This window comes from Nothobranchius furzeri, chromosome 14, assembly GCF_043380555.1.
Source record: "Nothobranchius furzeri strain GRZ-AD chromosome 14, NfurGRZ-RIMD1, whole genome shotgun sequence".
NCBI lineage: Eukaryota > Metazoa > Chordata > Actinopteri > Cyprinodontiformes > Nothobranchiidae > Nothobranchius > Nothobranchius furzeri.
This window is the reverse complement of record NC_091754.1, coordinates 27165685-27192080: the sequence shown is the minus strand read 5'-3', so window position 1 is coordinate 27192080 and position 26396 is coordinate 27165685. Positions and strand designations below refer to the sequence as shown.

The following is a 26396-nucleotide window of genomic DNA, read 5'->3' as shown; positions in this document are numbered from 1 at the left end:
TGTGCCAGTCTTTGTCAGATCATTGTTGTTTGTTGTGTTGTTCTCGTTCCTTCCGTATCCTGTAATTAAACCCATTTTTACTTTATCCGTGCCTGCATTCCTGCCTCCTGGAACTCTCCACCACACATGGTCCATCATCTCCACACCCTTGCAACATGACAGAGGGATGTAACAGTCTTTATTAGTTGAATAATTGTCCAGTAAGGAAAAAAGAAAGTACACGCATTAGAATAACCAGAACCAAAGAAGACAAGATAATTGTTCCTCATTTTCTTCTCTCGGTGTAAAATTGTAGCACAATCAGAGTCTGATTAAAAACACGACCTACATAAAAACTCTGATCGCTCTGTCTAAATGTTCTACTTTGTTTACTTGTTCTGGATTTCAAAAATACAAAATCCTGCAGAAGTTGACAGAAGGGATTTCTGACGAGGTGAAATTTTACACTGACCGTTTTTTTCCCACAAGACAACATCAGACAAGTTCAACCAGTCAGTCTGCCTCAAAAAGTCACGTCACTGTCATGTATGCTGAAAGATGCCGCTTTGATCAGATCGGTTTGTGTGCTCTTGCCATGGGAAGTTCTTGCAGCATCCACATGGAAAATGACCAACCTCACACAGGAAACACTTTTAATTACAAGAAAGATACATTCAAACGTCTGTTTATATATGTTTTATATTGACAACCCTACATAGATTCTTGATCTCACTTCTATAGTTTCAGTATGTTGGTTGTTTTTGTTTTTTCCTGTCATATTTGTTGTTGGCACAGATTTACCAGATGAGCAGGGGAAATGGCTTCATCCCTACAATTACAAGAGGGTCAGGACCCGCTGTTACGGCAACCATTTGGCATCTATTTGTGAACTGCTTGGCACCAAAAACCTCAGACTTCATAAACCTGCAATTAGGCCGTGGGCATATATCAGTCAGCACAGTCTGGAGAACATCTGCTTCGCTCTCTCTCTTTCTATGTGTGTGTGTGTGTGTGTGTGTGTGTGTGTGTGTGTGTGTGTATTATACAATGAAAAAGGAAAAAGATGATGCAACAACAGATTATGGGGTGGCACTCTGATAGCTTCCTTCGGTTTCACAATAAGAGTCTGAAACATACCTCAGAACACCAGATGTATTTAATCTGTTATTGTCATCATGTTGTTCTTCATAAAAGCTGCTGCAGCCTGAATGGCATGAATGAAAAATAAGTTGAAACAATGCTTTTTTAAAAAATTACTTAAGATGTCATAGCTCTTAAACACAAGGCATCATGGGTATTATTGGTCTTTCTGCCATCCCTGTTGTAGTTTTTGATCTTTTTCTTTCAGCCTAAAATATCCACTTTATTTTAGAAACACTGCTTTAGAGTTTGTTCCCAACATCTTGATATTTTTATAATGCTTCTTTTTTTTTTCTCTATTCTGAATGGCCCAAATATTTTGTTGTTTTATGTGTTCAAGATGCATTTGCGTCTTCTCAGCTTCTCACACTCACTTAGCCTAGGACTCTAGTTAAACTGTAGCTAGCAGCAGATTTTTGGCAACACTTTACAATAAAGGTCTCTTTATTATTGTTACTTAGTGCATTATTAAGCATTAATAAACTGTTAAATAAAGGATGATGATGGTCCTAAACTTAAGGACACTTAATAGTGAACAACACTGGAAATGTTAATAAAACTTACTGTGAAGTGTTACCGTATTTAGATCTGCAGGTCAGTCTAGCCAAGCTCCATTATAGCCTCAGCAGGTTTACTATTGGACAGAACAATTTTAGGTGGTGCAGCCGGCAGAGAAGAGAGCTAGCGAGTGTAATTTTACTCTGGTTGTTGTGGCGCTGTCGCTGCTGTACTTCCTAAAGCTTTAACATCAATAACTGGAACAACTGCCTCGCTCATTCTGAGTAGAAGCCCAAAATGTGTAAACTCCATTTTACCGTCATATTCTTTCTCATTATTAAGAGTTTGTATAAACTTTATTTCGAGAAACTTTCTTGTTAAAACAAGAGAAATATCATGGCAAAACCAAATTTACGTCACGGTAAATTGAGAAACTTTCTCGTTATTACCAGATATTGTTCCTTTATTCCCCCGACACACTGACGTTAACATGCCGCTGTACTTAATTCCTTTGTTTTGAACAAAAGTGTATTTGCTTCTTTTTTCTTCGACACCATGTTGTTTTTTGCTCTGATTGGTTCTAGTGCTTTCTACTTCCATGCAGAGACCGCTTGAAAGACAACCGTAGCCCTTTGACAGAGCTTTATTGATGAGTCGTTGCCAGACGAGATACACTGGTGCCAAAATTATTTAGTCAGCCTCCAGCTGTGCAAGTTCTCCCACTTAAAAAGATCGGAGAGGCCTGTAAATTTCATTGTAGGTATAACTCAACTATAAGAGACGAAAAGAGAAAATAAATGCAGAAAATCATTTACTTCCTGTCTTACAAAAGGTTTCAGTTCCTAGCCACCTTTGAAAATGCAATAATTTCCGTTAGAACAGAGACACCCAATGTTCTGTTGTGAGTTTTCCAGACCATCATCTCACACATGTTCAGCTTTGGTTTCCCGTTTCTTATTCTGTTTCACACCTGCCAGGCTCTTGTCTGGTCTTGGGTCTCAGTACTAGTTTTTTACACCAACAAAAGTAGCTTAATGAGTTATAATTTCAGTAGTTTTCTCACAGGTTTGTGGAAAGTTCCCGAGTGAAGAAGCTGTCAGCTCTGCTTCTGCCTTCCCCAGCGTGGTGAATCTCACAGATACACTTGATCCAACTAAAATAAAGTTGCTGCATGTTATTAAGCTCCTAATAGTGTTTCAGTAGGAGGTGGAAAGGATGAGATCATATTACTCTCTAGCTGGAAAGATGGAAAATGGCAACTGCTGAGCACGATATTTCCTCCATCGTGAAGCGGAAGTTAAAACTACTTTATTTTAACAGATATTTTATTAGCAGTGATTATTGAGAGGAAAGGCTTGCACCGCTACTTTCTTTCCCCTAACATGTTCAGCATACTAACTGTGTGTCTGTCTTCTTCTTCTTCTTTTTCTTTTTCGTCTTCTTCTTCTTCTTCTTCTTCTTCTTCTTCTTCTTCTTCTTCTTCATCTTCTTCGTTTTCTTCATCTTCTTCTTCTTCTTTGTTTTCTTCTTCTTCTTCTTCTTCTTCATTTTCTTCTTCTTCGTCTTCTTCTTCTTCTGGGTGGGTTTAGTATCAAGAGTAACTCTCACTTCCTCAGTACGAGCAGCTTCTTCTCTATCAAAACTTGCAAAATTAATCCTAAAATAATTTAGGACACAGTTCGTATGTTGGGATCCATTTGAGAGCAGTAGCAGAAAAATAGCTCAATAATCCATTTTACTGCTGTGTGGTCTGTATTCCACCGAGACATGGACTTTTATTATTATTATTCTTTTTCAATTTAAACCCACAGATAATTGTTTCTTTATCTGATTGCATTTAACAGCAAAGTCTATTTCTGTTCCAGCTGGAAATTGGGCCAGAGAGCTAATTCAAGACATTGCCTTTATGGGACTATATGGAGCTTTAACTGCCCTGTCAAAATCACCGCTGTGCAGAGAGATTGAGCCAAGGACGACTGGACAACACAGCTGCAGGAAAAGAGAAAACGGAAAGGAAAAGGAGAAATGTGGGAGGAAGAACGTGGCAGCGTCATGTGATCTTTCAGCATCGATCATGCACCATTTATCCACCGAATATTAATAAAGCAGTGAGTGACTGAGAGGTCTTTTTCCCTTCTGAGAATGAAGAGGAGGATTTATGTCATATCAGTCAGCTTCTATATATTTTCTGCAGGCGGAATGATGGTCAGGTACCTACTCATGCTCGGAGGGAAAAACTGTGGAGGCAGAAACGTCTGTGACTCGTTTCCCGAGCCCTCGGCGAGCACGGTTATACAAGACAGCTCTCTTCTTTCCCATCTAGTTTACAGAGGCCGCACATCTCGATAAGATTTTACAAGGTAAGGAATGTGTTCTCACACTGACACATGAACACATCCATGCTGCTGAAACATCGCAGGTGTGATTTGTGGCGGAGAGGTGCTCGGCCACCGTGTGATGACCGCGCAACTTCAGAGCTCATTGGTTCAGAAAGTTTGGAGGGTTTGGGAGAGAAGCGACATACCTCAGGTGTTTTTTATGGCTTTTGTTTGTGTGAAAAGTTCCCAAAGTTACAAATGCTCCCTTAAATGTTGTTTCTCATGTGTCTTGAACATCTTGTTAGCAAGTCAGGTTTAAATCTCTTCATACTCCCTGGGGTTTTGCATAAAGTTTTGTTTAAAAATGGACCAAAACAGCTTTAAACGCCTAATTTCCCAACATTAGATGATCTTTGTAAAAGTTTGGTGTGAGAGGCAGCTGATTAAATTAATTCCTTCACGGTGTGCTAACCCTTCAGCTTTTAATCAGCAATTTTTTCAGTATAACTCTGTTGGCTCGAGTTATGCTGGAAGTAGAAATAAATCCAAGGCGTTTAGCAGTTTGCATAGATGTTTTTGTTTGTTTCATTAATGGAGGGTGTGATTACACCTGCACTACAGCGTGTCAGAAACGATTGGGTTCATTTGTTGTCCATCAAACTGATGCAACAAATTAAAAGCATCTCAACTAAATATTTCCTCAACTAACTGGACGCTGGACCTTCTCTTCTTTTTGATGAAACTGTTTGGTTTTCATGCAACAAATAGAAAATCCACAGTGTTTTCTAAAAGGGCTAAACTCACAAATAAAACATTTTTAAATATTCATACACACTGTTTTTGTTCTCGTGGTCACAGTGGGGCTGAACCCAACCATCATTGGGGTTTTATATTCATTACAAACACCGACAGGCTGTAAATTGATTTTTTTTATGTGCATGAATAAATAAATAGATTTTGTCTGATCCTTCTGCTCTAAAGTTTACAATAAGAGCCAGCGGAGACAGTAACAAGACACTAAACTGTTCTGATGGGCAGATGAGCTGATAACTAAAGTAAGAAATGGCTTGTGCCATCTTTAAACCACCCCAGTTCCTGCTAATGCTGTTTGATCAACATGTACACCTCCCTAAAAGTCACATTATGTGGTCGCTTATATAAAAAAGATAAATTAGACATTTCTGACACTATATGAAAAAACATTTACATTAACGGTAAATGGTCTGAATTGATATATCACCTTCTTAGGGTTCCACAACCCCCCAAAGGCACTTCACAACACAATCAGCCATTCACCCATTCACACACATTCACATGCTGGTGGGGATGAGCTATAGTGTAGCCACAGCTGCCCCTGGATGCACTGACACAGGTGAGGTCTACCATACACTGGCACCACTGGTCCTTCCAACCATCACCAGCAGGCAAGGCAGGTTAAGCATCTTGCTCAAGGATACAACAGCAGTACTCTCTGGTGGGAACCGGGATCGTTCCGATTGCAGGACAACCCGCTCTACCTCCTGAGCTACTGCTACGATGAGACTAGCCCATGGTTACTGGACAGCTGGGGTCTCATTTATCAAACATTGCGTAGAATCCTTACTAAAACCGTAATTAAGCTCAGCAAAAAAAAATGTACTTACGCCAAGTAGGTTTGTGATCTATCAAACATGGAGTACGCACAGCTGCACGCAGTCTCCGCTTCATAAATCAGAAACTATCTAGAAAAGTTCTTTTTTAGTCACATCCCGCCCTCACCACGCCCACTTACTGCCATAAATAGTCAGTGCAAAGTGCCTTGTGGATCTCATGCATATGCGTAAGCCGGTTGTTGCAGCGCTCCGCCAATGACAATGACGACCGTAGATCAAGGCAGATCAAGGAAGCACAATTTCACAGAAGCAGAAATTGAGGTACCTGTGGGTGAGGTGGAGAAATAAAAGGAAGTACTTTTGCAAAACAAATAAGAGAAAATCCACGGAGTGGCACAGCGTTGCTGAAGCCGTCAATGCTGTGAATTCTTCAGAGAGATCGGTGGTGGATATAAAAAAATGGTCCAATCGGGATTCAATCCCCAGACTCCCGGGTAAAAGTCACATGCGCTAACCAGTCAGCCAAACGTAGATCTTCCTTGTTCAAGTAGCCAGGGCGCATGATCAATCGGGTCACAGTGACAGGACACACACACTGTCACAGACACATGACATTCTGTCTCAATCTGTCCCCCTGCTGATATTCTGCATTCCGTATTCTGCGCTTCAGGCTGTGTGCGCGTGCACGCATGTGTGTGTGTGTGTGTGTGTGTGTGTGTGTGTGTGAGTGTGCGTGCATGTGTGTGTATGCGCATGTGTGTGTGTGGGGGGGTCTTGTTCTGTGTGAAAGCGAAGCAGTACAAGTGATAATGCTGCAGGATTTCATGATTGTATCCTTCTCAGCAGCAGCACTGCAGGTGTTCTCCATGTCCAACATGTGTGTAAGCCAGGTCCTTAGTCAACTTAAAGTTGCGTACATTTTTCCGCTAAGTTTTCTTTCATAAATCCCAAAGTTTGTGTGGAAAATTGTTGACGCACTTTTCCGACCCCGTTTTGTGCATAAGCAAGCTTGATAAATGAGGCCCCTGATCATTATGGTGGTAATGGTTTACTTGCACATAAGTCAGCTGTAAGACATGTATGGACTGTTAATGTAGCTATTATGATATTATAATAATGATTAAATAATGTGATTTTGTTTTTTACACAAAAATATGTTTTTTTTCCCGCCTGAATATTTAGAGGTGCACTCTCAAGACATTATTCTTGGTCCTATAATCTCCTACGGAAAAAGAAGAAAAGAGAAAGAATTCAGACTTTTGAGACTTTCTCTTTTTTCAGTGGCGCTAATCCTCATCACGTCCTGTGTCTTACTTCTCCCAGTACCTTGCATGTTTTCTCCCTGTCCCCTATAGCTTTAGTCTTTCATCTTTTCTTTAATTTCATCCTGTCCGGTCACTCCTCACCTCCAAGTCCTTCACTATTTCTATCCTTATTGTAGGTTTTATATATTTATTTGTTCCCTAGTTGTTCCCTGCCTTCCCTGTTTATGTATTTTCTTCCAGCCTTTTATATTCAGTTATTTTCATGTTTGTTTTATTGTGTTCTGAACTGTTTTCCTCAGGTTGTCTGTGACCTTTGACCCTTGTGTTGCCTCTAGCTGCTGTTTTTCCTTTGTTGTTTATTTTATTCTTCTGTTAATTCATTTCTCAGTGTTGTTTACTTGTTTTTTACTCAGTCTAGTTTTTTGTCTTGGTCTTAGTTCCACCTGTCAGTGATCAGCCATTCATCACACCTGTTCCCTCTAATCCCTCCACTCTGTGTATTTATATTCGGTTCAGTTCTTCTGTTATTCGTTAGTTCCTGTTCTGTCCCGTTATTTAATAAACCCTCCTCTGTCTGCCTCATGACTCTACCTGCATTTGTGTCCTTACTCAGCACCATCCTCTTCCATAAACACCAGCTAAAGCTTTTGTAGAAGATTTCACTAATTAATAAAACAACAACATTTATTAATGAAAACGATTAAACTAAAATGAGGTGTAAACCTGAACATGCTTCATAAACCCTGGTTATCCCAGTTTTATAACTTTGAAAGGATTAGCTAGGGGGCAGCAAATCCCCAGGGTGTTTTATATGTGCTTCATTTGGGTTGAAGAAGAAAGAAAAATCAAAAACTAAGATCCTTGCCTTAATGATCACCAACCAAAGTTCTCTGTAAGATTGAACCAACATTTATAAAATCACGAACGTTATTTATTAACGCCAATATAAGAGCAGGTTGATTGTGTAATAAAATTGAAAATTTACACGTAATTAAATTATGATGTCTACTTTTTTATTGAATAAAAGAAACGTTTATTAATATCCTGACTAATATTTTTTGCATTTGTGGTCTGAGGCATTATACCACAAATCAAATAAAAATGTTAGTTATTAGTCGTTTACAGGTTATTTTAAGATTCACTGAATACAATTGAGGAGTTTTTTTTATATGATGTGTTTGTTTTATTAATCCCAGGACACTGACCTAAAACCCAAGGGTCTGGTTCCACCACACCATCAGCAGTAAAGTCCCTTAACCTGCAGGAATCTCCCCACTCGCTGGTTTGCTGGATGATCCATTTGGTCCTAAAAGGGCTGAATTCCGACTTTATTCTCTCTCCTCACATGCTGAGGAAGCTCTTCCCACCACTGTATGGAACTATACTCCCCCTCTCTCTCCCCTTTCCTCGCTCACCCATTCCGTCTCCCTCTCCTGTTTTCAATCCTCTCCCTCTCACCAACAAGTGAGGACCCCTTTCTCCGCACATCTGTTCAGCGCTGAAGCTCTGCGCTGAGTTATAGATGTCTGCTGGAATTTCTTTGCCCCCTCATCCATTTTACTGTTTAATCGATGAGGATGACAGATTGCAGGTGCAGCGCGTGCAAGGACCAGCAGGGACGGTGTGTGGTGCACTAGGACCGAGGAGGAGAGATCCCTCTCATCGTGAGCATTGAAACTACACAGCGGAGCTCTGAAGGAAACCCCCCCATCACCACCACCACCCTCCTCCTCCTCCTCCCTCCTCATCCTCTTCCTCACTGGATCAGGCGAATCTATCCGTACATCCCTTCTTGTCCCTGATCTTCACGGGGAAAGCTCTGAGGAGTGCGTTTGGGATGGACACGCAATCCAGGAATTGATTAGGGATCGATTTGCGTAAAGTCACCGCTGCTTTCTTTATTTTCCTGTATTTTATTTTATTTTTGGCTCCATCCAAACTCATGTCTTATAGGCTGGTGTGACATTTTTGCCCTCTTATTTTACTTCAAGCGCGTAAAGTCACAGCTGCGGAGAGCGCCTGGCGCACTTTCCCCCCCTCCAAAAAGAAGAACCCTGGACAGAAACAAAATCTCCATTCTTGTTTGGATTTGTATCGGCTGAATGGGTGACCTCGCTGAGGCACAGACTCACAACCACTGCATGGAAGCCTCTCCCTCTCCCCCTCGTCTCCCTCTCTGTTGACCAGGAGTTGTGATGTCCACAGCCTTCCCCGCTGACTGACTCTCGGCGTCGTACCATTTTGGAATCGAACTGAAGGTAGGCCAGTTTGCCTCCTGGCTTTGCCGACAAATCGTGGTGTTCATATTGAAGTTTTCCGTATAGTCCCACACTTAAACCAATTATATAGGGAAAAATATGGAGCTGGATTTATTCCTCTAATTAAATAAACGAGGAGGGGGAAAAAGGCTCCGGGCAATTTCTGCACTGTGATAATGAGAAGTTAAGCACCTTGCAGATACGATCCGCTCAAAACTCAGTTCTGATTCAACACAAACATCCGGAAGAGGGATACAAAGACAAATATGTGCCACATCGTGGTGTGTTTGTGGGTTTTGGACTCTGTTGGCTGCCGATGTGTGCGCTCATGAGCTCCGTCAGAGAAAATCCGGAGAAGCCCTCTGCAGTGCAGTCTGTCGAGCTCACTGGAACTCACTCAGGAGCGGATTTAGATAAAGGTGTGAGCTCTTCCTGCAGGCTGCCTTATTAGACAAACAACCCGTCCTTTACACGCGCTGCTGGTGCAAAGGCGTTAAAGCCAAAGGAAAAAAAAACTTGTGCTGGTTTATCCATTTTCCGTGTGTGTGTGTGTGTGTGTGTGTGTGTGTGTGTGTGTGTGTGTGTGTGTGTGTGTGTGTGTGTGTGTGTGTGTGTGTGTGTGTGTGTGTGCGTGCGCTGCACAGCTACATTGTCAATGCGTGAGAGTGTGCATCACTGTTACAAGTCTAAATAGCCAAAACTATTTTTGTGACAACCCCGCATTGAAGTCTCTGGTTAATCATGTTTTAACAGCCTAGAAGGTCTGGTGGCTGCATCGGGAGAGAGGAGCAAGGACCCCACTGGGTGGAACAGTGGGAATACCAGTGCATGAAACAGGAATTTAGCTGAAAAATCCTTTATTCCTCTTTGTGAAAGGGGGGTTTGCTCTAACCTGCTGCAAGGAGAGGGAGAACTACGGGTGGTCTAGATGGTGACTGAGATTTCCCCTCAAAACTCATCACATTATTATTCATCTGATTCCTGGATGAAGGATAATTGCATTTTCCTCTTAAAGTTGTGGTATGGATCTAACTTAAACAGGATAAGAGCCAGTTAGAGCTGAAACGCATCTCCAACATGTGAACATTCTTGCTGAGAGCAACCACGTGAGAATGATCCATGTGTCTTTCAGGAGCACAGGACCTCTCCTTAATGAATTCGCAAAGCCATTTGTGTCTGATGTTTGGAAGCGGTGCAGATAGCTGGCAGAGCAGCTCCCAGTCAGGAGGGAGATGACAGGAACTGTCCATGGTGCTCAAACAGACAGCTCCTTTGTTCCGCGCTGGCCTCATTTTGTAGCTTGTTCACTGGCTGCAGAAACTCGTCCCTGAATTCAGTTAGATTTTAGATTTGGAGCATTTGAGCTTCTATGTGCAGCGTCTGCGGGATGTTTGATGATTCTAATGAATAGACTCAAAACAGGACAGTAGAAAGGGGTTTGGTTGTTTTGTCCACATGTTTCATTTCACTCATCCTTGCTGTGCTGCTCATGAAGTACAACAGCGATGCTTCTTCCAAAAGGGCCTCTCTGTGTTTTCCTGTGATGAAAAACAAGAAGCGGAGTTTTGGCCAAATGTGAACAAATAAACCTAATTTACTTATTTTAAGTAAGTAAGTTCTTTATTATCTTAACAGCTCTAGCTGTTGTAAACAAACTGCATATACGAAGAACTATCTAGTTTCCTAATTGCTCAAAGTCATGCATCTAGATCTGCATGGGGCTCTTTGACATGCGATGGGGACGCTGGGATCGAACTATCCACCTTGCCTGTAAACATTTCTTTCCCATTGCACCACAACTACACTGAAATATGTTAATATATCACTAAGTAAGTTCACCAAGTCTGCAAAAGCAGCGTTTCTGCAGCTTCCAGTTTAGTTTTTTTTCCCAGGGTTAAACACATAATATCAGATTCAGCGTGCAGAGTGCATGTCATGTCTGCTATAAACACAGTTGGGGAACTGATATACGGCCTAAAAGGAAATCAAATTAACTCTGGGGGAGCTGTGACAGCTTCTGTGAACCTAATAATTGACTGCAATGCTTTTCTGTGATTACTGCTGCTCAGTATACAACAATGATCCTCAGGATATATCAAAATGTCTTTAGGTAATAACAGTGTTAGATAACAGATGCTTGTGCAATGATAGTCAATTTGTGTGTGTGTGTGTGTGTGTGTGTGTGTGTGTGTGTGTGTGTGTGTGTGTGTGTGTCAGTCAGTGGTTATCCAGACTGAAGAAAGAGCTGGTGGAGAGTTGGTGCTGGTGATGGATAATGTGTGTGTTTTCCCCCCTAACATTGATTGAATTAGGCCACCCTGCAGACCCAGTACTTCTCCTGAGGAGCAGAAGCAATCCTGTGGTGAGGTTTATCAATAAGCGGGTGGATGGAGTGTAAGTGGTGGTATTCCCCAGGGCAGACAGCCGGTGATGGGGAAGGGGAACTCGCTTAGGGAGAGTCCCCGATCACACGGCAGATTGGGAGCCCTTGGTGCTAACGTCTGTCACTCCCTGCCTCAGGGGGAAGAGAAGGGTGGAGCCATGCAGAGTTGACCCAGAGCCACACACTGGGCCAACTTCAGGTCAACTCCACTCATAGAAACAGCTCTGTCTTGCTGCTCATTTGCATTTCTTATCATATTCAGCTATTTGCTCGATTTACTGGAACTGTGATCAGGTGACAACTGACTCAGAGCAAAGCAAGCCCAGAATTTTGATGGCTTTGTTTTGAAGGCTGGTCGCTTTGACGCGGACCCCCTTGAGGCCACAGGCAGCTGAGCTCCCACTGTGGCAGATTGATATTTGTAATTTAAGGGAAGCTGTCACACAGCATCCCCCAGATGGAGAGAGCTGCAGAGGCATGCAGTCGATTAAACATGGTTTGTTTAGACATAATCATTTTGATGCGGGGGCAGAGGATTTATTCCAGCCACACTGGCACCAAGTTTTAAAAACTCAATTACATGTGGTGGGATGTTATGAGAACAGAGGTGTGTTTGGGTTTGGACACTTTCAGAGTCTCTGGTGAAATCCCTGAAAGCACAAGATCACAGTGGAGATTACAGGGCAGTGATTTGTGTCTGTGCTGCAAGAAAGGTTGGGAGGTAATTCATTAATTCACACACACACACACACACACACACACACACACACACACACACACACACACACACACACACACACACACACACACGCACGCACGCACGCACGCACGCGCACACACATTTTTTTATCACTGCGCTGTGTGAGTTCATATTTATTGGTGGGCTTTGATTTTAGAAGCAGCATCAACCTTTTCTCCACATCTATCGTCAAAAAGAAAAATAAAACTTAACAAATAAAAGTACTGTTTGATTAACTGTATTTAAATCCACCCAAACACGCAAAAGAAGCTGAGCTGACACACCAGGATGAAGCGATTTAGATGCATGTCTGAACACCCTCTTGTTTTAAAGAGTTAAAACACCCAACTGCAGCAGATAATCATCAACCATCTCAGGTTGTTCATTTAGACCATGGGTCTGCAGCGAAGGACCCCTCAGGTCCCTTGAAGTGACTTCTTGTAAATTCGACCCAAAAATCATGAACCTGAATACCATTAACAATAGATAAAGGCAGCTTTAGCAGTATTCTTTTTCATTTGCAGGGATTATATCAACTTGATTCATGCAGAGTTATTTCCTAACAAAACAGCAGAATTAGCTAAGATGGGTCAAGTTTTCACCCATTCATCTAATAATGTGTTAGCTTGCTTCTGGCTTTACATAAGAGACCTTCTGACATACTTCAGACACACAGTCATTTCACTCTAAATCTGAAAGAGTTTTGTGCTTTTTTAGCCGTTCTGGTGTAGATTTGCTGCAGGATCATTGTGCTTCTGCAGTGTTGATCCAATCCTAGAAGGGGCCATCAGAAACCTGAACTCACTGATGTGTGTTGAGGAGGTTTTTGGGTAACCTTTTGAAGTTTCATGCTTAAACAACCACATTAGCCTCAATTGTCTAAATGAAATTGTTCCAGAACTCTTGTGGGGTTTTCAAATTCAACTCTGCAAATCTGAGTTGTGCCATTGTGTCCTTTAATAGAAAAAAAGAGGTTTTATCTTCTCCAGGAGCCTTTACAACTACGTACTTATGTTTTCCATTGCAGGGCATTGATATTGAAATGCACCATGCTATCTTAAAGTCCGTAGAGTGTATAATTCTTGTTTACGGTATTGTTAGAACTCAGAGTGAACTTGCAGAGGTGTCCGGTTCTGGGAATGTTGTCTACAATTATATTCCTCACTGTGGAATGGCAGACTCCAGATCAGCACAGATCCATCCGGACAGTTTGGAAATGAATTTGCAATGTTCCCAGAATGATTCCAGGATTAGTGGGATTTTCCTCACATTCAGACTCATGACACCTGATCTGTTTTTGATTTCTGATTATCAAATCACCACATTTATTAGATTAGGAGCACCTGCCTGTAGTCCCCCTTCTTTATCTTCCCATACATCATTTCTGTGTTGAATTTTTTAATTCCATTTCTTTAAATGCTTTACACTTAAGCTACACGCAAAGCCTATCATGTGTTTGATGTATTAATATTTGGTTCTGATTATTATTCTAAGACAGGAGTATTTCTGCTGAGCTTCATACGTTATGACAAACATAGATCCTCTGTAATAGTTATAAAACCACACAGACACCCGTTTTTATCCAAATCAATCTTCTTTTTGAAGAAATGGTAAATAATTAATAGATGAACAAGACAAACCAAGTTTAGCCACTCAAATATTAAAATATTTGCACAATTATGTGTGATATACTTTGCTTTGAAGCTTTTAACAGGATCCCATGTACCTCAAAGCTTTTAAAGCCATTCATAGCAAGTGTTCAAATGTTCCTGTGTAATTAAATTATGTCCTTGTAGCGTAGCAGCAAATGTGACCAAGCACTGACCTGCAGCCGTCGCTTAGGAATCTCACAAAAGACCTGGTAGAGCACGAACTAGAACTGGATAAAAATCATCTGTACTATGTTTCAGCTAAAGCGTGTTTTCGGTAGATCCTGTTTTTGAGTAGTTTAATTCCTGGCCTGGTTTCATTTCATTTCATTGTTCAGGAATGTGAGAAGAAAGCATCAGACTGAGGATGTTTGTGTCTCTTTAAGTTCAGCTTTTCGATGCTAACGTTACAGAAAGTGGCATCCCTTTCATGTATGATGTATATGAACTCTGCGAGCCACCACGACTGAGTGTGTTTGTGTGTAAACATTGATACGAGCTCTCAGTGAGGCGTAAACGCTCCTGCTCCAATTACAACCAAATGAATTTTTCAGGATGGATTTTTCATCTGGAAACTGTCAATCAAGTCAGATCAAACTACACGGAAGCAGTTGGAGCTGCTCAACTCTCATTCAATTCAATTCAGAACTTCATCTGTAGCTCTGGCTGGTTCCTGATTTGAGGAAACGTAATGAAACTCGCAATCCCCTCAAAATACTTCTACTGGTACCAGTCTGAGTCTTCGCAGTTTCAATCTGATGTTTGGATTTTTTTTACATTTTTGCTACTTTTAAAAGCACACTTGGTAGTTTTAGCTTGCTTTTAGCACCCCCTAGAGTCCATTATTGATTCAGTGTTGTAAAACCGAAAGTAATATTTATCTCCTCGCTGTGTGTTTGTTTTTAACACATTAATCTAACAGCTGAAATGTCTCCCCAGCCTTCATTAGTTGCTACAGGAGCGGTTCATCACCAAATCAAATAAATCAGCTGTGTAAATGATGTAAAACATTCAGGAACCATGTGCTGGAAGCAGACTGCGCCGCTGGCATGTCAGCTCCACTCTGTTATTTACTAACAAGAACTGGTCCGGACACTCAGAAGTTGCAAGTGTGGTACTCTGGCCACAGAAAGCGGTGGAGGTTCGAGTGATATTTCATTAACCTTGTAAAGCAAGGCTATGAAATTCTGGGCTTTGAGGGCTGATTTCTCTAGTCCAACACACAAGATTCAGTGGAAGAACCACCTGTGCAGCAGCTCATCAGGTTCTGCTGATTGAAATCAGGTGTGCAGAAGCCGGGTTAAAACCAAAAACCCTCGAGGCTCAGAGTTGAATATGCTGTAAAGGGTCATTTTAGCACATACTGGCTCCACATACTGGCTCCACAAAATTATTTAAAAATATGAAAATTTTGCAGAGTATACCTTTAAAGTCAAATCAAGTTGAGCTGTGCTGGTCAAGGTGGCAGTCAAGAGCGCTAGAAGGTGATGTAACCATTCTCCTCCTCTGTTAGCCTACTCTGTAAAGTAGAAACATCTGTTGTCTTCAGGATGTGTTACTTAGCTTTAACAGCTAGTTAAATTATACTTAGGCAACTTTAACGTCTAACTAAATCAGTTGTATTAAACACAGTACAATCACTACCACCAGGATAAAAACTCAACCAGCAAATGTTTGAAGTTGCAACATTTAAATACTAACCTCATTTCATTGCGCCGTAAAGCTGCTGCTGTGTTTGCAGTCACAATAAAATAGTTCTAATTCTAATGGGTTGGAATGAGTTTGACGGGAATGATGCAAGAAACAGTAAACATGAGCAGAGGAACACCTTACCCAGCTCTCATTACAGCAGCTCCACAAGACCTATAAACCTAAAATCTAAAGTAGGAAAGTAAGAACAGGAAACTCCCAAACAATGACAAGTTAATTATAGTGGTAGTGGTTGTATTAATCTGTGTGTGTGTGTGTGTGTGTGTGTGTGTGTGTGTGTGTGTGTGTGTGTATGTGTATGTGTATGTGTATGTGTATGTGTATGTGTGTGTATGTGTATGTGTATGTGTATGTGTATGTGTATGTGTATGTGTGTGTGTGTGTGTGTGTGTGTGTGTGTGTGTATGTGTATGTGTATGTGTGTGTGTGTGTGTGTGTGTGTGTGTGTGTTGGTGCCCTGCTGTTTAGTTCCCAAAGTGAGGCTCGTTTTTAAGGTATTTTTGCGCTGACCCACGCTGAGACCTTCACTGACGAGGAGCAGATTCTGATGTGCCCAATCAAACATGATTCTGGAGCAAAACCTGTTGATGAATAAACAACAGATATGATTGGTTTCTTTAACATGAATCTTTTAGCTATCTATTTAGGTTTAATAGAAAATTAACAGTGATTGCTCTCTCCTCATTGAATTAGCATATTCCTTTAATTGTTTTAATCCAACAACCCTTTAACTGATGCGATCTACAAACTCAAAAATGTCTTCATTGCAAGATGTGTGTGTCGCTTTGACAAATCAGACAAAACCCATTAAGAACCTGTCATTAAGTCATAAAGAAAAGTTTAGATTAGCTCATGGTTTCACATTAGTGTTGTTCCATGAATACATTTTCTTCATTACATGAGCTAATTTGAGTGAATTCAATAGATTAATTATCAACACTTTTGTGAAAAGGGTAACATGTTAGGGAAATAACTTAAATTCATACATACTGATAAAAAATTCTCTTGACAAGTTGTTTCCGCTCATGCATCGGGTTATTTGTTCTGCACTAACATAGACTCTCAGTGATCTCTGTCATTTCCAGCCAGGTTATATAAGTAGCAGCACTGGTTGGTTGGCATGTAAATCCACCACAGACCCACAAAGCATGCCAAATGCTCCTTACACTCAGTTTGTCGACGAAAGTAAAAACTGTTTTCAGTGGACGCTGTTATGTCGTTCCAGTTTCAGAGGGCCTTTTCACCATTCTTCATTTCTGGCGTTGGAGCTTTATTGGGTGGGAGATGTGAGTGCATCGCTAATGAGATCGATCACAAACATTATCCCTGCACAATATAATCTGCAGCGTTTCATTAACTCTGTTATTCAGCATCTGGAGAGTATTTCTCCCACCTCTTTATTCCTGTCAGACATTTTCCTCTCCATTTAAGAGAGTCTTAAGCCTCTTAAAAGTCCGTCTCAGGACGTTTTCCTGAAGCATCCTGTTTGAGAAGATACTTTGTGAATAAAACAAGTTTCTTTTGTTCTTGAATTCCTTTAAAACGGGGCATAACGTGTTGCTTTTTGAGGTATTTCTGCCTGTTGTCAGATGGGATCTCTACTGTTTTTTATTTGGTTTGGTTAGTGGAACTTGGCTAAGCTCAATCAGTGAACCCCCAATTCAATCAATGATGAACAAGAGTCTGCTTCTAGACCTGCAGAAGGAGATAGAAAAAAAGAAAAAGAAAAGGGACACACAGCAATACAACAGGAGCAAGCTTTCACTGCGTCAACCTGATGAGGAAATATAAAAACATTCTTTTACTGAACAATCACGATAATAAATCACAGTGCATTAAGTGCCAACCACAGCCGACATGTGTTGAACGTGCCCAAGTCCGTACTTGTGAGAGCACCATGTGAGCACCTGTGTGTGTACACGTACTGTACTTGTATATGTAAGGTTTCTCTAAAGGAGCATCCAAAAGAGAGTGTGAGGGGCCACAGATCTGCCCACCAAAGATGCATAGGAGATGGAGGGAGCTCCAAGTCTCAGAGATCCAGGAGCTGCCCCAGAGCACAGGGACCCCAGGGAGACTATGACCAGAAAAGCCCCTGCCCCCCTCGAGGGGCGCAGAGGATTGCCCCGGGGGGCCACAACCAGCAGCCGGCAGAGTCCCGGGGGATATCAGCGGCAAGCCCACAGGCCCGCCCGCAGCCTCCCACCCCCAAGCCGGCCGAGCCCGGAACCCAGCGACGCAGGACCCAGGGGCGACCAGCCCCGCCGGGGACCCAACAGATCCCAGGGACCCAGATCCCACCAGGCAGCCACCGGGATTAATCAGGCAGATGCTAAAAATCTTAAACCCCCTGACCCGGGAGCCGCAAACACTCAGGCAGACCAAGGCACCACACTCCACACCAAGTGTGGCAGGGGGAGGGGAGGCGGAAATGTGTAGCAGCAAAAGAAGTCCCAGGAGAGGGGAGGTGTCAAAGACCCCACCTGACATCGAGTACGTTTACATGCAGCCAATATCCGGGTTATGATCGGGTTAAGGTTGGGATTCGGGTTTCTGAGTTGATCAGAATAACCCGTTTACAAGCATAAATAGAAAGACTTACCTCTAACGTGCATAACCCGATTTAACTGCGGACATTGGGGTAGCGTCAGGACGTATGGACTACGTCCAGACGCAAAATGCGTCATTTCCGGTTCTTCTTGTTCTGGTATCCGTGAAAACAACAACATGTTTCCCAGTTCGGAAGAGATAGTGACCGCGTTTGTTTGCGCTTTAGTTTCCTCGTCACTCAAAGTGTGGTGCTGTGCCGCGACTCGCCATTTTGCCCCCAACTTGTTGTTTACTTCCGGTGTTCTGGCGCGTACAAGACGTCTCGTTACTCAAAAGACCAAGATTCTTTGCGAACAGAGCATGCGCAGAACACACGCTTTGATGGGGATATCCCGGTATGCGTTTACACGACCAAGCATTCGGGTTAGAAAAGGGTTACCCCAGGTGTAGTAACCGGGTTTTTAAAAACCCGGTTATGAGCATATCTGGGTTTTTGGCGGTGTTTACAAGGACCTGCAGAACTGGGTTATTGTGAATATTCGGGTTTTAAAAGGGTTACTGGCTGCATGTAAACGCACTGATATACAGTCATACACAAACACAGTCACACACTCCCTCCCTCATGCTCAAATATACACATACAACCTAAGACTCACAAAAATGCATGCATGCCAGACACCCACTCCCCATTCCCACCCTATTCACTCTGGTCCCGGTACTGCTGCGCAAAGGGTACAACCATCACCGGTTCCCAGAGTTCGACCCTTTCTGCTGAGGTGCTGATGAGCAGGCTCCCCCGCCCAACGCCGAGCAATGCGACCCACCACCCAGACCCCAGCCAGACGGTCAGGTCCCCCTCCTAGCCTCCAGCCCCGGGAAGCCCAGCGACAACAGAGGTGTGCTAAGACCCCTAGTCACCCTCCGCCTGCTCCAATACAGTGTTAGTGCGTGTTGATGAGGTGTATTTGTGGCTGTGGTGAGCGGGCAGTGCAGGCATCATCTGGCCTACGCCAGCTGATGCCACCACACCACCCCTCTTCCCCCCACAGCCCTCTGTGTCTAAGTGCAGATTAAAATTGGAAGTGGGCTCTTTTCAAAATTCCCATGCAGCAATGACATGTGGGTAACACCCTTGCCCGAAGTCCTCATTGATATGGACTTGGGCGACGTTCAGATCAAGGGAGCAAAAGGGGCATGATCACCCTACACACTCGCTCCTCTGGACAGGACCGTGCAGTTGAAGGGTGCAAGTGTGGAAGTTTGAGTATTGGAACTGGGCCTTGGATCATCCTCCAGTAATCCAACTGGACCAGTTAGTATTCCTGACCTTTTCCTAACTCCTACTGCACACTGGATGCATCGGCAGTGTAAAGACTTACTTGCAACAATCGCTGCACTCCAGTACGCATCGGAGAGTCTCAACCATGAAGCGGCTTCTCTGCTGTCCCTCAAGACTTGTGTCATCCTCCTTGCTTAACTCGCAAGATTACAAAATCCCTTGAGTTTATGCCATCCGCCATCAAACCAACAAGAAGGTAAATGGCCTGTATTTGATATAGCGCCTTCTAGAGTCCTGGAACCCCTCAAGGCGCTTTGCAACACAATCAGTCATTCACCCATTCACACACACATTAACACACTGGTGGGGATGAGCTACAGTGTAGCCACAGCTGCCTTGGGGCGCACTGACAGAGGCGAGGCTGCCGAGCACAGGCGCCACAGGTCCCTCCGACCACCACCAGCAGGCAACGTGGGTTAAGTGTCTTGCCCAAGGACACAACGACAGCAACAGACTGAGCGGGGCTCGAACCTGCAACTTTCCGATTATGGGGCGAGCACTTAACTCCTGTGCCACCGTCACCCCAAATCACGTCATATCGCTGTTTGATGTCATATATGATGTTGTTCCTCTCCACTTCTAGGATTAAGACCATGAAAAACACACAGCTGCACTTCTGGAATGATGCACGGAGTAAATAAGCTGTTAGGTCACTTGCATTGATGTAATCTATATAGATATGAAGTCGCATTTCTGCAATAGACTTTTATTTTGAAAATTATTGGGGGTTTTACACTGAAACCATGTGTGATTTCCTGTCTACCCTTTGTTAACTGCGAGAATTGTCGTTTCCTAGAGGTGGCTCAAGGCAGAAATCGAATCCGATCAGCAGTGGCGTTCCGCTTCCGTTTGTTTCTAACCCCCGTGCAGTAGGGGTTAGTCCCACTTTAACTATAATTCTGTCAGAAATCACTTTGAGTGTTCAGGTGCTAGAACAGTCTCAGCCGCGCCACTCACGCGTTTGGGTTGGACACAAGTTTGTAAATTGAAGTCCTCAGCCAGATTCGTGCTTGTTCTGTTGTCATTTTGCAAAATTTTTTATTTATAGCTATGCTGTTTCTAGATTCCTGACTGGTAGAAATGTTAATAAAAACATGAAATAATAGTTTATGGACAAAAAATGTCCAAAAAAGTGCTTTTCTACATCAGTTGTGAGTGCTTTGAATCTCATGAAGTAATCTCATGTAGATCTATTCCAGTTCTACAGTTAAAAATTATTTTAATTGCAATTATACATTTTTGTTGATTGAGTTCTTGTTTCCTATCACACACAGTGACATTTGAATAGTTTAGATTAGTGTAATGTTTACTTGTGTTGTTACTTCAGTTAGATGCTCATTTGCTTTAATTATTCAGTGTTATAAAAAACAATTAGACTTAATTTAAGTCATTTTAGTGTATTTAGTAATTATTATTGTAGGATTTTATATCAAATGTACTACGGTTTAATAAGAGTGTATCCAAATGTTCTTGCATTGTTCTTAAAAAAATTAACTCGGTAATAATTTGACCTGGTAAATGGTAAATGGCCTGTATTTGATATAGCGTCTTCTAGAGTCCTGGAACCCCCAAAGGCACTTTACAACACAATCAGTCATTCACCCATTCACACACACATTCACACACTGGTGGTGTTGAGCTGTGATGTAGCCACAGCTGCCCTGGGGTGCACTGACAGAGGCGAGGCTGCCGAGCAGTGGCGCCACCGGCCCCTCCGACCACCACCAGTAATTATATTGTTACTCAGTTACTAACTAAGTAACATTTTAGTAGATGTATTTAGTAACTATTACAAAGTAACTTGCTCAACACTGCTTTTGTTGCCGAAATCAGCTGGTCTGAAGCTTCAGATTCTGTAAGGGGGTTATACATTTTTATATGGATAAAAACAAACATTTTTGATGGATCACAAAGTTTTCAGTTGGAACGTTTTATCTCATGAATCTTTAAGGACATGTTGCCCTCAAAGATCTTTAATGAGAATGCACTTCCAGAGCCATCAAGAGGAGAAAACCCCACTTTAGTTATAATGTTGATTTATGATCACATCAGGCTTCGATAGACCTTACATCTGACCTTGTTCTTACTAATGCCCCCTCCCCACACACACACACCACCCCCCGGTCACCTGAAGCTTATGGCTCCGCTGAGGTTGGACCACACCGGCTGTAATGGAATCATCCTCCCTGCTGTCACTTTGCGTCGGTTCTGGGCAAATCCTTGCAACGTCTCACGGGATGAGAGACGAAATATGAACAGCCTTGACTCACGTGCACTTACAACACACGCATGACAAAAAAAGACCTCAGGATTATAAGATAATGACACATAAAACTTTCACACACACGACTAGCTCTGGAAAATTGCCTTGTCATACAAGATGAGATTGTATTTAAAGGTGTAATTTAATCACTCTCTTTTTCTTTCTTTTTTTTTTTGTGGAATTGGTCGGTGATGGGATTCCTCGGAGACATCCCGGAGCTGACAGGTGCACGCCAGAACACCATGAGGATTTTAAAATCAGATTGCTAACAATGATGAGATCCAAGCTGTGATTTCTTGGTGGAATGGACAACAGCAGAAAAAAACATCAAAGTGAAACAGACAGGTCAGAGAAAAGCTGCTACAGTATATCTCCATCTTGTGTAGCTGAAATCCACTCAGATGGCTTCATCGTAGCTAGTAAATCAAGAACAAGGTCATGCAGGAATTGGGAACGGAGATACAGAAAGGGAGAAATCTGTAAATGGATCCTTTAGCTGAAACATCCCTCCCTGTTAGGTTGTCACAGCGGTCCGTGTCATGGTGCACAGCAAGTCTCTGGGGATCGGGAGCTGCCATAAACATTACACTGTTGTTGAGCAGCCGTCTCAGATTTGGGCGATGGTATACAGGATGCTGCCTATTAGCACCGTTAGCTGGTAATGAGCGGGAACCAAGTCCCCGCCAACTGTTAAAGGTCCTTAAACACTCTTCCAATCGTTTCACATGGAAGGAAACACATGGCAGCAATGCACGCGGGTTGCCTTCGTGTTTCGAGGATTTACTGAAATATAAACTACTAGAGGAACAGAAACAAAAATGACGTGTTCAGCAGAAGATGAACTCTAAAAGGTTCCGTTTGTTGGAGAACGCCTGTGTGCTCCTGTCAAAGGTCAGTGACATCGGGGTGTGTGTGTGTGTGTGTGTGTGTGTGTGTGTGTGTGTGTGTGTGTGTGTGTGTGTGTTTGTGTGAGAGAGAGAGAGAACACTGATTTGACACACAAGCCCAAGCAGTCCTGTTCTTGGCTCCGGCGGTGATCTGGCACTCCTCCTAGTCCTGCAGCTCCTGCCATGCTTCACTCCCTCTCTCCCTCTCTCCTGCTGCCTCTCCTTTCAATCTTTTTTCTCCCGCCATCCACAAACAAGCGCAGATTATGCATTTGCTTTTTTATTTTATTTTGTTCTTTACTTTGCAGGATTTCAAGGAATAAAAACAGATCGAGAGAACCAACGGCACTTTAATCTGCATCCCCAGATCTGTCTCCTCATTTCTGGTTCTCCTTGACATCCTGACAGTAATATGGCAAAATTATGTCTCCAAACCTAATCCGCCACACAGGAGATGTTGAATACATGGGCTGTGAAGAGCTGTGGCTATTTAGATGCCGGGGTTGCAATCGACAAAGTCCACTTTCTTTGGAATAACCTCAAATAACCTCAGAGCAGGGACATGTGCATTCACAAGCGCACACACACACTCACAGCACTGTCAAACAGTTCTGTTTGTCCACAAAACTCCTGTAATAAGATTCCATCTGAGATAACTGGACCTCTCCCTGCAGGGCCTTTACGCTTCTCTGAGACCCACAGCAGCTGCACAATGGAGACGGCAGTGAATGGAGAACAATCAATGGGGCTGTGTGTGTGTGTGTGTGTGTGTGTGTGTGTGTGTGTGTGTGTGTGTGTGTGTGTGTGTGTGTGTGTGTGTGTGTGTGTGTGTGTGTGTGTGTGTGTGTGTGTGTGTGTGTGTGTGTGTGTGTGTGTGTGTGTGTGTGTGTGCGGGTGTATCAGACTTGTACAGGATTTATGAATCACCAGATGAATTGTCTACAAGTTATTGAAGTTTAAGAGCCCCTCGAAGCTTTCATTAGCCCAAACATTTTCTCTGCACCTGCCTCATTACCTACACTTATGCGTGTTGTCTGTAAAAAGCAGCTGAAAACTCATCTGTTCAAGTTGGCTTTTGCGTGACCTTTGTCACCGCCCTCTCCTTATTCTGTTCTTATTCCGCCTTTCCCAGGAACCATCGATTTCCCTCTTTCCTATTCATTTTCTCTCTACATTTCCTTACATTTCCCCTCCTTTTGAACATATTTTTAATCATTTTAGAAATCTTTTTATACTTTCATCTTTTTTTGTGTTTTTGTGAAGCACCTTGTGATTTTAATCTTCAGAGGCACTATATACAAGATTGTTTTCTTTCTTTCTTTCTTTCTTTCTTTCTTTCTTTCTTTCTTTCTTTCTTTCTTTCTTTCTTTCTTTCTTTCTTTCTTTCTTTCTTTCTTTCTTTCTTTCTTTCTTTCTTTCTTTCTTTCTTTCTTTCTTTCTTTCTTTCCAGGAAAGAAAGATGCATGATCTGACAACGACACATTTACACCACTTTGCTTATCACTAATATGAGAGAAAGGTTTGACTTTTTCTGTCATTTTTCTCAGTTTTTGAATCCATCAGTTGCTTCACTTAAAAACATAAAGATATTAATTTTTTTGAAAAGCCGTAAAACAATGAACCATATACATCAAAGCCTAAGCCAGTCAGAGCTAATCAGCTTGAAATCAAAAGCTTTTAATGTAAAAATAAATTATATTGGTGCTTTTGAGCAATTGCTTTATTCTGAACTAATTCAATTGAGTTTTAAGCCATTTTAAAGAGTATTTGTGCATAAAGTTCTAAATATTTTTTGTCTGGGCTTACTCATGACAGGACTAAGTGCAGCTAAAAGCAAAGCATTTTACAGCAGCACCCACTCGTTAGCCATTAGCTCTAGTTATTTTTATTGTACTGTAAGCCTTTTACCACCAGATAACATTTTTTTATTTCAAACATTTGCATAAAGAAACATAATTAAGAATGGATGAGGATTCCCTTAAAGGATGTAACAAAACATATAAAAAGTGAATTCAGCCATTTTTATGAGCCTTATCAAGCTTCTGTTGTCCTGATAATGCATGCATATCTGTCATGCTTGTGCAAAATATTCAAATAAGTCTTTAGGTGTGAGATCTGAGTCAGAGTGGGTCCTTGTTCACTATCAGAGACATTAAGGTTTCCATAGTGACATTTGTAGTGCAGCAGGGTTGAGACAAGCAGGTGAGCCTGTTAAGGGGACGCCACAGGAGACAGGCGAAGGTCACGGAGAAGTGCTCATGGAGGTGTAATTCACCCACAGGAGGGCTGGAGAATAATGGGGTGGTGTAAATAAGAGCAGCACATGTTCTGTTAATTAAATATTCCCAATGTGGCCTCCATACATGCATCCATTCTCTCTGAGTGAGTGATACAGATCGCTCGTGTGTGTGTGTGTGTGTGTGTGTGTTCAGTCTAAGAAAAAAAAAGTACATATTTTTCTTTGTTGAGTTAGTAAAATTGTGTTTTATTTCATTATTTCCTTTCAGCAATACTTTCCATGCTTTCTTCTGATAAGAGTTGCCTGTTGTCAAGTTTTGAACCATCATCTCCTTGTTTATTTTACATACACGCACAGTGATGTTGTTAGAGCATGACGTCTGCACCCTGATTCACTGATTGTATTGTGTTTTAAAGACTGGAGCCTTTTAGCAGAAAGCTACCAGCTCTGTTGTGCCTGCTGTCAGACTTTTATCACACCAGACGGGCGACAAGATGTTGCACTTAAAAATATATCAATTTAACAAATATAAAGTGGGTGTTTTTTTAAATAAGATGTTTCTATCTAAATTTAAAACAACTTTAGAATGATTGTCCAAGCATGACATCATAATTCAGACTCCAGCTGGTGTTTGTAACACTTGGCACCAGAGAACAAAAACCCTCAAAAAACAAACCGACATGGTGTCTACATACACTCAACAAAAATATAAACGCAACACCTTTGTTTCTGCTCCGATTTTTCATGAGATGGACTTAAAGATCTAAAATTAATTTCAGATACACAATATTACCATTTCTCTCAAATATTGTTCACAAATCAGTCTAAATGTGTGACAGTGAGCACTTCTGCTTTGCTGAGATAATCCATCCCACCTCACAGGTGTGCCACATCAAGATGCTGATCTGACATCATGAGTAGAGCACAGGTGTACCTTATACTGCCCACAATAAAAGGCCACCCTGGAATGTGCAGTTTTGTCTCACAGCAAAATGCCACAGATGTCACAAGCATTGAGGGAGTGTGCAATTGGCATGCTGACAGCAGGAATGCCAACCAGATCTGATGCTCGTGCACTGAATGTTCATTTCTCCACCATAAGCTGTCGCCAAAGGCGTTTCTGAGAATATGGCAGTACATCCAACCGACCTCACAACCACAGATGACGTGTAACCACACCAGCCCAGGACTTCCACATCCAGCAGGTTCACCTCCAAGATCGTCTGAGACCAGCCACTCAGACAGATGCTGAAACAATTGGTTTGCATAACCAAACAATTTCTGCACAAACTGTCAGAAACCGTCTCAGGGAAGCTCAACTGCATGCTCGTTGTCCTCATTGGGGTCTTGACCTGACTCCAGCTCGTCGCCGTAATAGACTTGAGTGGGCAAATGCTCACATTCGATGGCGTCTGGCATGTTGGAGAGGTGTTCTCTTTACGGATGAATCTCGGTTTACATTGTTCAGGGCAGATGGCAGACAGCGTGTGTGGCATTGTGTGGGTGAGCGCTTTGCTGATGTCAATGTTGTGGATCGAGTGGCCCATGGTGGTGGTGGGGTAATGGTATGGGCAGGCATCTGTTATG

General features: G+C 42.3%; 1 protein-coding gene across 4 annotated transcripts in view; it reads left to right on the top strand.

Annotated features, from left to right (window-relative positions):
• The first annotated feature begins 8877 nt into the window (after nt 1-8877).
• il1rapl1a (interleukin 1 receptor accessory protein-like 1a) overlaps nt 8878-26396 on the top strand; it is a 288242-nt gene continuing 270723 nt past the window's right edge. For all 4 annotated transcript variants that reach the window (XM_015966101.3, XM_015966099.3, XM_015966100.3 and 1 more), the window contains exon 1: nt 8878-9050. The gene's annotated coding sequence lies outside the window, so the exon portion shown is untranslated. The remainder of the gene's footprint in view (nt 9051-26396) is intronic.